Here is a 7,963-nt window from a genome sequence, read left to right as displayed (position 1 = left end):
CCCAGTCTGAATTCACCTTTTCAAATAGGGTGACCAGAACTATACACAGGCTTCAGTACCTTCTCTGGTGAGGCGTTAGGCTTTCTTGTCTCTGCAGAAAATATTAGGACCACTTGAGCAATAAGGGACAATTCAACATGAGTTTGGCCCAATGTAGGCAATGGACTTTCTGAACTTTTCAGCTGTATTTTTTATGAAAACAGGCAATGGTGCTGCAACAAGAGAACTCTGTAAGGAGAACCTGAAATTATGACAGATCGGTTAAACCAAAATAAGACCAAAAGGTGAAGCTGTTTAGTATTTCTCACAACAATGCAGTGTTTCCAAAGAAATATTGCAAAGCAAGAGAGATGAGCTACAAAACACAGAGATGTGTATGGGCTGTTTATTATAAATGGTTTGTTTGGGGGAGAGGGAGTTGGTGGTTACTTGGTTGGTTGTTTTGTTTTGTGTGCTGAGTAGCCTTCATATTGCTCTCAGGACTTCTTGGCCTCGGTATGGCTATTCAGTATTGGTATTATTCATTCTTTGTATTATCCTTATTTGTGTTATGATTTTATGGTGCCTAGAAGACCCAAGTGAGTTCAGGGTCTAGTGTTAGATACCACGATCCACATGTTTTAAGGGATTTAAACCCCTTTTCTAAAGGATTTAGACCCCTAGAGATACTTGTCCATGCCTAAAGGTGTGTGTAGACAAAACAGGGGCCCTATATTGAAATGGTGGGTTGTTAAAAACACCGCTTCAATATAGGGCAAAGTAAACCCCCCGTGGCATGTACACCCATGTCTTACCTACCTCTCCAGTGGCAGGGAAGGGAGGGCGAGCTGCCGGTGGGCAGAGCAGTTCCTGGGCTGCGGTGAGGGAGGGTGCTGATGCTTCCCCCCACGGCAGCAGTGCACCCGACCCCCAGGTGGCACCTGCCCACAGGCACCTCACTTGGGCAGTCCCAGGGGACACTGCAGCCATGGGGAGAAGGACCAGATCCCTCCACAGCTCATGCAGGCAGGCAGGCTCCAGGGGGAGGGAAAAAAGATCAGGCTTGCCGCTTTTCTTTTTTTTCCTTTGGTGGAACCTGCCTTCCCGCACTGCTGCCAGGCTACCTGCAGAGCCCCTGAGCCACACAGAGCCCAGTGCTTTACTCCATGGCTGTAGGGCAGCAAAATAAACCTCCTTGGAGGTGTTTTAGTTTGCTGCATCCCAAAGTCATTTAAGGCACATTACGCTGCTGAATGTGCTACAGAGGCTGGAATTAACGCACAATATGCCACTGACGCGTGCAAACACCAACACCACTGAAGCAGTGCAAAAGCATTTAACCGGCTTTCAAGTATCATGCACATATGCCCCTCGTTTCGTCTACACATGCCCTCACAGGCTTTTCAAAAACATCTAACAAGTTTAGGTTCTTAGTGTCCTTTCGGTTTCATGACATGCACACTTTTTAACAATCCTCTGAGATGTCAATCGGCATCTTTAAATGCCTAAAAACCTTTACAATTTGCTCCTAGGTGAAATTTTTCTAAATGCATAAATGGCTTAAGATATTTAGTTATGTAAGTCTCCTTTTCAGAAATGATACAGTTGTACTGCCTTTCAGTGGATCTATCAATGCAACAGTCAGTGGCACTTAGGCATTGAAATGCCTGTGTCACTTTTGAAAATGAGACGACTCCCAGCATTTTCGAATAAAGACCCCTTTTCTGAAGGATTTAGACCCCTAGAGATACTTGTCCATGCCTAAGGGTGTGTGTAGACAAAACAGGGACCTAAATTGAAACGGTGGTTTTTAAAAAAACCACTTCAATATAGATTTAGCTCAATCTAATTGAATTTACTTTCTTCTAAACTGCCAGCCATGCAAGTGTTCACATCAGTTAGAGCAGGCTAAAAATGGCACGCACAGTCTAAACTTAGGTCAAGAGTTCAGTCTAGTTTAGGGTTGGGCAAAATGTGGCCCAGGGGCCGGATGCAGCACGCCAGGCCATTCTATCTGGCCCACAGGGCCCCTAAAAAATTTAGAAAATTAATATTAATCTGCCCTGAGCTGCCTGTCGTGCGACCCTTGATGGCTTGCCAAAACTCAGGAAGCAGCCCTCTGCCCAAAATAATTGCCTGCCCCTGGTCTAGATCAATGTGGGCTAGGCCAGTCTAACAAATACAGATCCCCTATTAATTCAAGGTAGTCCACTGTCCTCTGGCTTACCAGTGTGCATTGCTGCCCTCCCCCTAGTGCCCTCCACTATAGGGAGATGCTATGGTACTCAAACCACACTCAACTGCTTTGGCTAAGCACCAAGAAAATCCTCTTCCCTGGCTCAGAGTCAAGAAAACCCAATTTTCCCAGCTGTGCATTGTAATGTAGGCTGCAGATAGACCTGGGGGGAGGGAGGCACTGAAACAACTGTACCCCCTGAATGTGATCCAGACCACCAGACACCTGAGACCCTGGGTCATGGCTCCACACCCCCAGGATCTCATTCTGAAGAACCGCACAACTTACACACAAACCCAAACACCAAGATGACAAGAGCACCAGGACTCAGGCACAGAACCACAGATCTAGACCCCAAAATCCAGACACTGAACCCCAAAACCCAGGACTCAAACACAGACCCAAAACCCAACATTTAAAAATTCAGACCCAAGCCCCCCCCACCTCCCCATCGAACCAGACCCCTGCTGCTCACATTTTGCCTACAGGATGAGGTGGAACCTCAGGACTTGGCTGACACAGAGGTGACCCTATCACATTGGGAGCTTGGATGTTTCTGGAAAGTTCCTGAGCCATGTAAACCTGGCATGGGGGTATTTTCTGCCAGCAGGTAGATGTCCCTGGAGCAGTCATAGTCTGCTGGGGGCATGCCCATCAAAGATGGACCCAGCAAGTGGATGCCCCTAACAAGTTTGTGTTTTGGGAGAAGTTGTGGCTGGCCATCTTGGAGTCTGCAGATAGACGCCCTTGGAAAATTTGGGCTAGGGGGCAGCAGGGTGGTGAGTGTAGCTGTGGTCATTATGGAGCAGGGAACACATCTGACCCAACTCAGACCCAGGTGGAGTGAGCAAGAGAGGCGTGCAACAGAACCTGTACCTCTGTGCATCCACCTACACCCTCACAGCCATATCCCCACCCACCCACAGGTACCACCAAACACCATAACATCTTGTCCCACCTTCCGGTACCCAACCCTGAGCATGGAAGTGGTTCCCACTTGCTCATGACCTATAGGACTATTACTCCCCATATCTATGATACTACCAGGTAAGAAGTGCAGCCAGCAGCAGAAGGTACCCAGTAGCAGATGATGCAGGAGGGCCCCAGGGAGAAAGGAGAACCAGGCATCACTCCTCAGTAACAGGGAGCCTGGGGGGCAGGTATGAGTCCCCAGTGACACAGGGGAAGCAGGGATGAAGGTGCAGCTGGAGCTGGACTTCAGCTCCCACAACCTCTTCCAGGGGTGTGTTCACAGGCCCTACCACAGAGGACCCAGGGAACAGGTATAACAGCACAGTCATCAAAACAGAAGACAGACCCCAGTACTGTGCTGTCTTCCTCGCAGACAGCCCAGAACAAGCATTCATTTCCCCTTGGCCCTTGATCCTCTGGTCAGGATGAATACTCATGCCTGGATACACCATTTCCTGGGTCAGGGCAAAGGATGTTCTACTCCCACTCCTCTGACATCTCTTCAGAAGCACTGTTACAGGTGCTGAGACCACACATCAATCCTCCTGGTCCCAGTGTGGGGGTCCACAGAGCACCCACACCCATGCACCTCCTCCCAATCCCAGGACCAATTGAGACCAACCAACCAGAGCCCATTCTCTGGGCAGGTACAGCTCATCATCTTATCACTGTATTGCACACAAGTAATGGAAACCCAGGCACTGAAGGAAACACAAAACTCTTAGGACCAGTGACTGAGGGTGGGGTACACCCAGGGATACTAGGGCAGGATGGTACTGAGGCAATGTTTCTCCACCAGGCCCAAGCCCTTTGGGGGAGACTATCTCCAGAGGCACTTCTTGGCTCCTTCTCCCCACACGTGGTGCAAGTGGCCTCTATAGAGCATCCTCATGGTTGGAATCCAAAAGTAGGTCATTGTTGCAAAAAAACAAAAAAAAAAGAAGGGTCCTGGTATATGGGTGGATGGGGGTGTGGTGTTATGCCTCCAGCCTGTCTGCATAAGGCTCAAGGTACTAGTTGTTCCATTTTCCAGCCAACACTGGTTAAATCATGTCCTTCTCCCCTCCTTTCCTCCAGCACAGACCAGAGGCATCCAAGCCACAATTGTGGGCATTTTGCATCTCATCAGTGAACATACAAGAAAATAAATCTTAGTTGCACTGCCCTCATTATTTCTCAAGGCTATCCTCTGTTGCCCCTTCTCCCCCTCCTCACCCCACAATTTCAATAAACAAAAGGTTTTATTTAATTCTGCAGGAAAAGGGTAAGAATCAGTTATAGGTGTCCATGTACCATACCCTGAAGCACCATGGGGACAGGTGGCAGATAGGATGTTCAGGTCAGAGACATGTAAAAACACACTACGCTGAGAATCACCAGAACTGCATTACATCAGGGACCAGACAGGTTCTTCTTTCCTGGACAGATTGTCTCCCTGCCTCTCCCCCCAAAACTGTACGCACAGAAATGCAGCATGGAATCAGTGGGAAACCTGTCGAAGGGCTGTACGGGGACAGTGTCCAGTGGAGGGGAACATTGCTTGGCCGAGCCATCATGGGCCAAGGACTGTGTCAATAGACAGTGAGATTGAGAAGGCATCCTAAGACATCCAGTTATTATATCAGAGCCGGGTAAAGCACTCGAGCTTGATTCTCACATTGAGTGGGCACCCTTGGCTTCTCCACCATGCCATCAAAGAAAATAAGCCCTTTCCAGAATTCAAACACCTCCTGGGGAATCACCTCCTGCAATATGAGCAGGGCAGACCAAGATCAGGTTCCCCTGGCATAATGGTAAATCTTGCCCCTCTGGCACTGACCGACTTTCATCACAGAAATGTTGGGAAGAAAGGACTGCCCCTACAATGATGGTGGGGAGAAGAGGAGCTTTGGAGAGCTTTGCCAGTGTCACATAAACAGGCAGTCCCTGTCTGGTCTAGGAATGCCAGAATTCCAACAGGACACCATGTTCCCAGAGCCACAGAAGAGCCAGTGCCCACTTCAGTATCTTAGGAGGGACCCTTCTCCTCCTTGCTAGCGGGAGGTGGATCAGGGATAGTAGGAGTAGAGTGGAGTGGAGGACCCAGTGGCCCGGGCAACAGAGGGCAGGAAGTGGACATGCCAGCTCCAGTGGGCAGGGGAAAATAAAGGAATTGGGACTAGAGCTCCCAGGACCCAAGGCCAGGGCCACTCCTGGATTTCTCCCTGCCTCAACAGCCTCCTTCCCCAGCAACCTAGTCATCAGTTCAATAAAAGCAGGTTGCCCAAGAAGTACAGAGAGCAAGGCACCAGGGTGCTCAGGTCAAGTGAGGGAATGTAACCCCAAAATAAACTGCTCCTCTGTTTTTAGCCTTAGGGAACAGAAAAAAAATGTAGATGCTGGGGATGGTTTAGGCAGGGAAGATCCTACTTTGAGCAGGAGGTTGGACTGGATGTCCTCCAAGGTCCCTTCCAGCCCTGTTTTTCTAGTTCTACAAACTAGGCAATAAACACTTGTGCTAAAAATAATGACAACAAAGGAATATTGCAGTGAGGTATACTACTTCTAGAAATAGATTTAAAAACTGAAGCAAAATGTTCTATGCATACTCATACACATTTTTTATATATATATTCACTCCTGCTGTGTTCATAACGGTTCTCGTTTGACAATAATGTAGCTGAGTTTTAATAGTACAAATACTTGGCAAACATGACCCTTGTGCTTTTATCCTCCTGGTAAGTGAATTTTAAATTAATTTATTACAAATATTTACAACAGAAACCTGATTATAAGTGTTGCTCTTGTTCATCAACAATACCATGTGACCAATCACTATGCTAAATGCAGCAACACAATGCTAAATGAGCATTTTGAAGCCACAGAACAAACAAACCTGATGGAAAATGTTGTGTAACAAAAAAGAAAATCGAGAGAAATGAGAAAACTCACCACCTGTTCATACATGGAAAATAAAATACATTCTATTTATTACATTTTAGAGCTGTCTGAAGAAGAGGGAGATGTTTTCACAGAAATAGCTTCAAAAATGTTTTACTTCTCTTTTTAATGCAAAAAGTTGAAAAAAAAATCCAATAATTCTATAGTTAGTTGGACAAATATGGGGATATAGTGGAAATTCTCAGGAAAAAAAATCAAAACTAAAAAAATGTTTTTGTATCAATCCATTCTAGTGAATCATCACTAAGTTCTAACATAAACTGTTGTTTAGTAGGCCCAAGCAGCCATAGGTCAGTGCCTAGACTGTAGTTTTCAGTGGGCTAACAATACATTGGCATGTGTCTGCTATGTCTTGTCATTGTGCTCACAGAAACTGTTCACAAAATCCTGCTTCCCTAAATACAGTGAAAGCAATGCCAGCATGCAGTTTCCTTGATCAGAAATCCCCAACTCTGCCACTCAGATTTCATAGACATTAGGGCTGGAAGAGACCTCAGAAGATCATCAAGTCTAGCCCCCTGCCTGAAGGGCAGGAAGTCACCTGGGGTCATAGGATCCCAGCAAGATAAGCATCCAATTTACTCTTGAAGGTATTCAATGTAGGGGCTTAAAGCACCTCTGATAGCAGGTTGTTCCAGGCCTTGGGGGCTCGGACATTGAAGAAATTCTTCCTTATGTCCAGCCTGAAACAGTCTTGCAGGAGTTTATAACCATTCGACCTCATCATCCCTTGGGGCGTTCTGGTGAACAAATGTTCCCCCAGAATCTGGCAGTCACCCCTGATAAACTTATAGGTGGCCATCAGGTCACCCCATGAGCCCCATGGCTTTCAGCCTGTCATCGTAAGGTCTGTTTTCCTGACCTCTGATCATGCAAATGGCTCTTCTCCGGACTCTTTCAAGCTTCTCCACATCCTTTTTGAATTGTGGAGCCCAAAACTGGACGCAATACTCCAGCTGCGGCCTCACCAAGGCCGAATACAAGGGGAGAATGATGTCCCGGGATTTGCTTGAGAAGCATCTATGGATGCAAGCCAATATTTTGGTTGCTTTACTAGCCACAGATTCACATTGTAGGCTCATGTTCATCTTGTGGCCAATGATGACCCCCAAGTCTCTTTCTTCCGTAGTTCTAGCCAGCGTAGCACTGCCAAGTCTATAAGGATGCTGCAGGTTTTTCCTCCCAAGGTAGAGAACCTTGCATTTTTGGTATTAAACACCATGAGATTCTCATCCGCCCATTTGCTGAGCCTGTCCAGGACAGCCTGGATCACCCTCTTGTCTTCTGGTGTGGATGCTTTGCCCCAAAAGTTTGGTATCATCGGTGAACTTGGCCAGTCTGCTTCCGACTCCAATGTCCACACCATTAATGAAGATGTTAACAATATGGGTCCAAGGACAGAGCCTTGGGGGACCCCACTGGTCATAGGGCATGACGAGGATTGACTTCCTTCAATTACTACCCTCTGGGTCCAACCACAGAGCCAATTTCCCAGCCAGCAGATCGTGGTGGACCCAAGGCCACAATTGGCCAGTTTCAAAAAGAGGTGATCATGGGATACCAGATTGAAGGCTTTTTTGAAGTCAAGATATATGACCTCAAACTCTTCTCCTATGACCAGGTGACCCATCACCTGGACAAGGAAGGAAATGAGATTGGTCAAGCAAGACCTACCCTCAACAAACCCATGCGGGCTATCCCTCAGGATGTTGGTGTTGGCATTAAGGATGGCCTCTTTAATAAACTTTTCTAAGATCTTCCCCAGGATAGAAGTCAGGCTGATGGGCCTGTAGTTTGCCAGATCCACTTTCCTCCCTTTCTTGAAGATAGGCACCA

General features: G+C 47.2%; 1 long non-coding RNA gene across 1 annotated transcript in view; it reads right to left on the bottom strand.

Moving 5' to 3' along the window:
- Positions 1–1,278: 1,278 nt before the first annotated feature.
- The window catches only part of LOC109309526, a 19,634-nt gene continuing 12,949 nt past the window's right edge, over positions 1,279–7,963 (bottom strand). The window contains exons 2-3 of the long non-coding RNA XR_002100940.1: positions 6,383–6,387; positions 1,279–1,359 (exon numbers count right to left, since the gene is read on the bottom strand). This is a non-coding gene — a long non-coding RNA (uncharacterized LOC109309526). The remainder of the gene's footprint in view (positions 1,360–6,382; positions 6,388–7,963) is intronic.

The sequence above is a fragment of the Crocodylus porosus genome, unplaced genomic scaffold, assembly GCF_001723895.1.
Source record: "Crocodylus porosus isolate Cpor-Errol unplaced genomic scaffold, CroPor_comp1, whole genome shotgun sequence".
Lineage (NCBI taxonomy): Eukaryota > Metazoa > Chordata > Crocodylia > Crocodylidae > Crocodylus > Crocodylus porosus.
The sequence above is the reverse complement of the archived record's forward strand: the minus strand, read 5'-3'. Positions and strand labels throughout refer to the sequence as shown.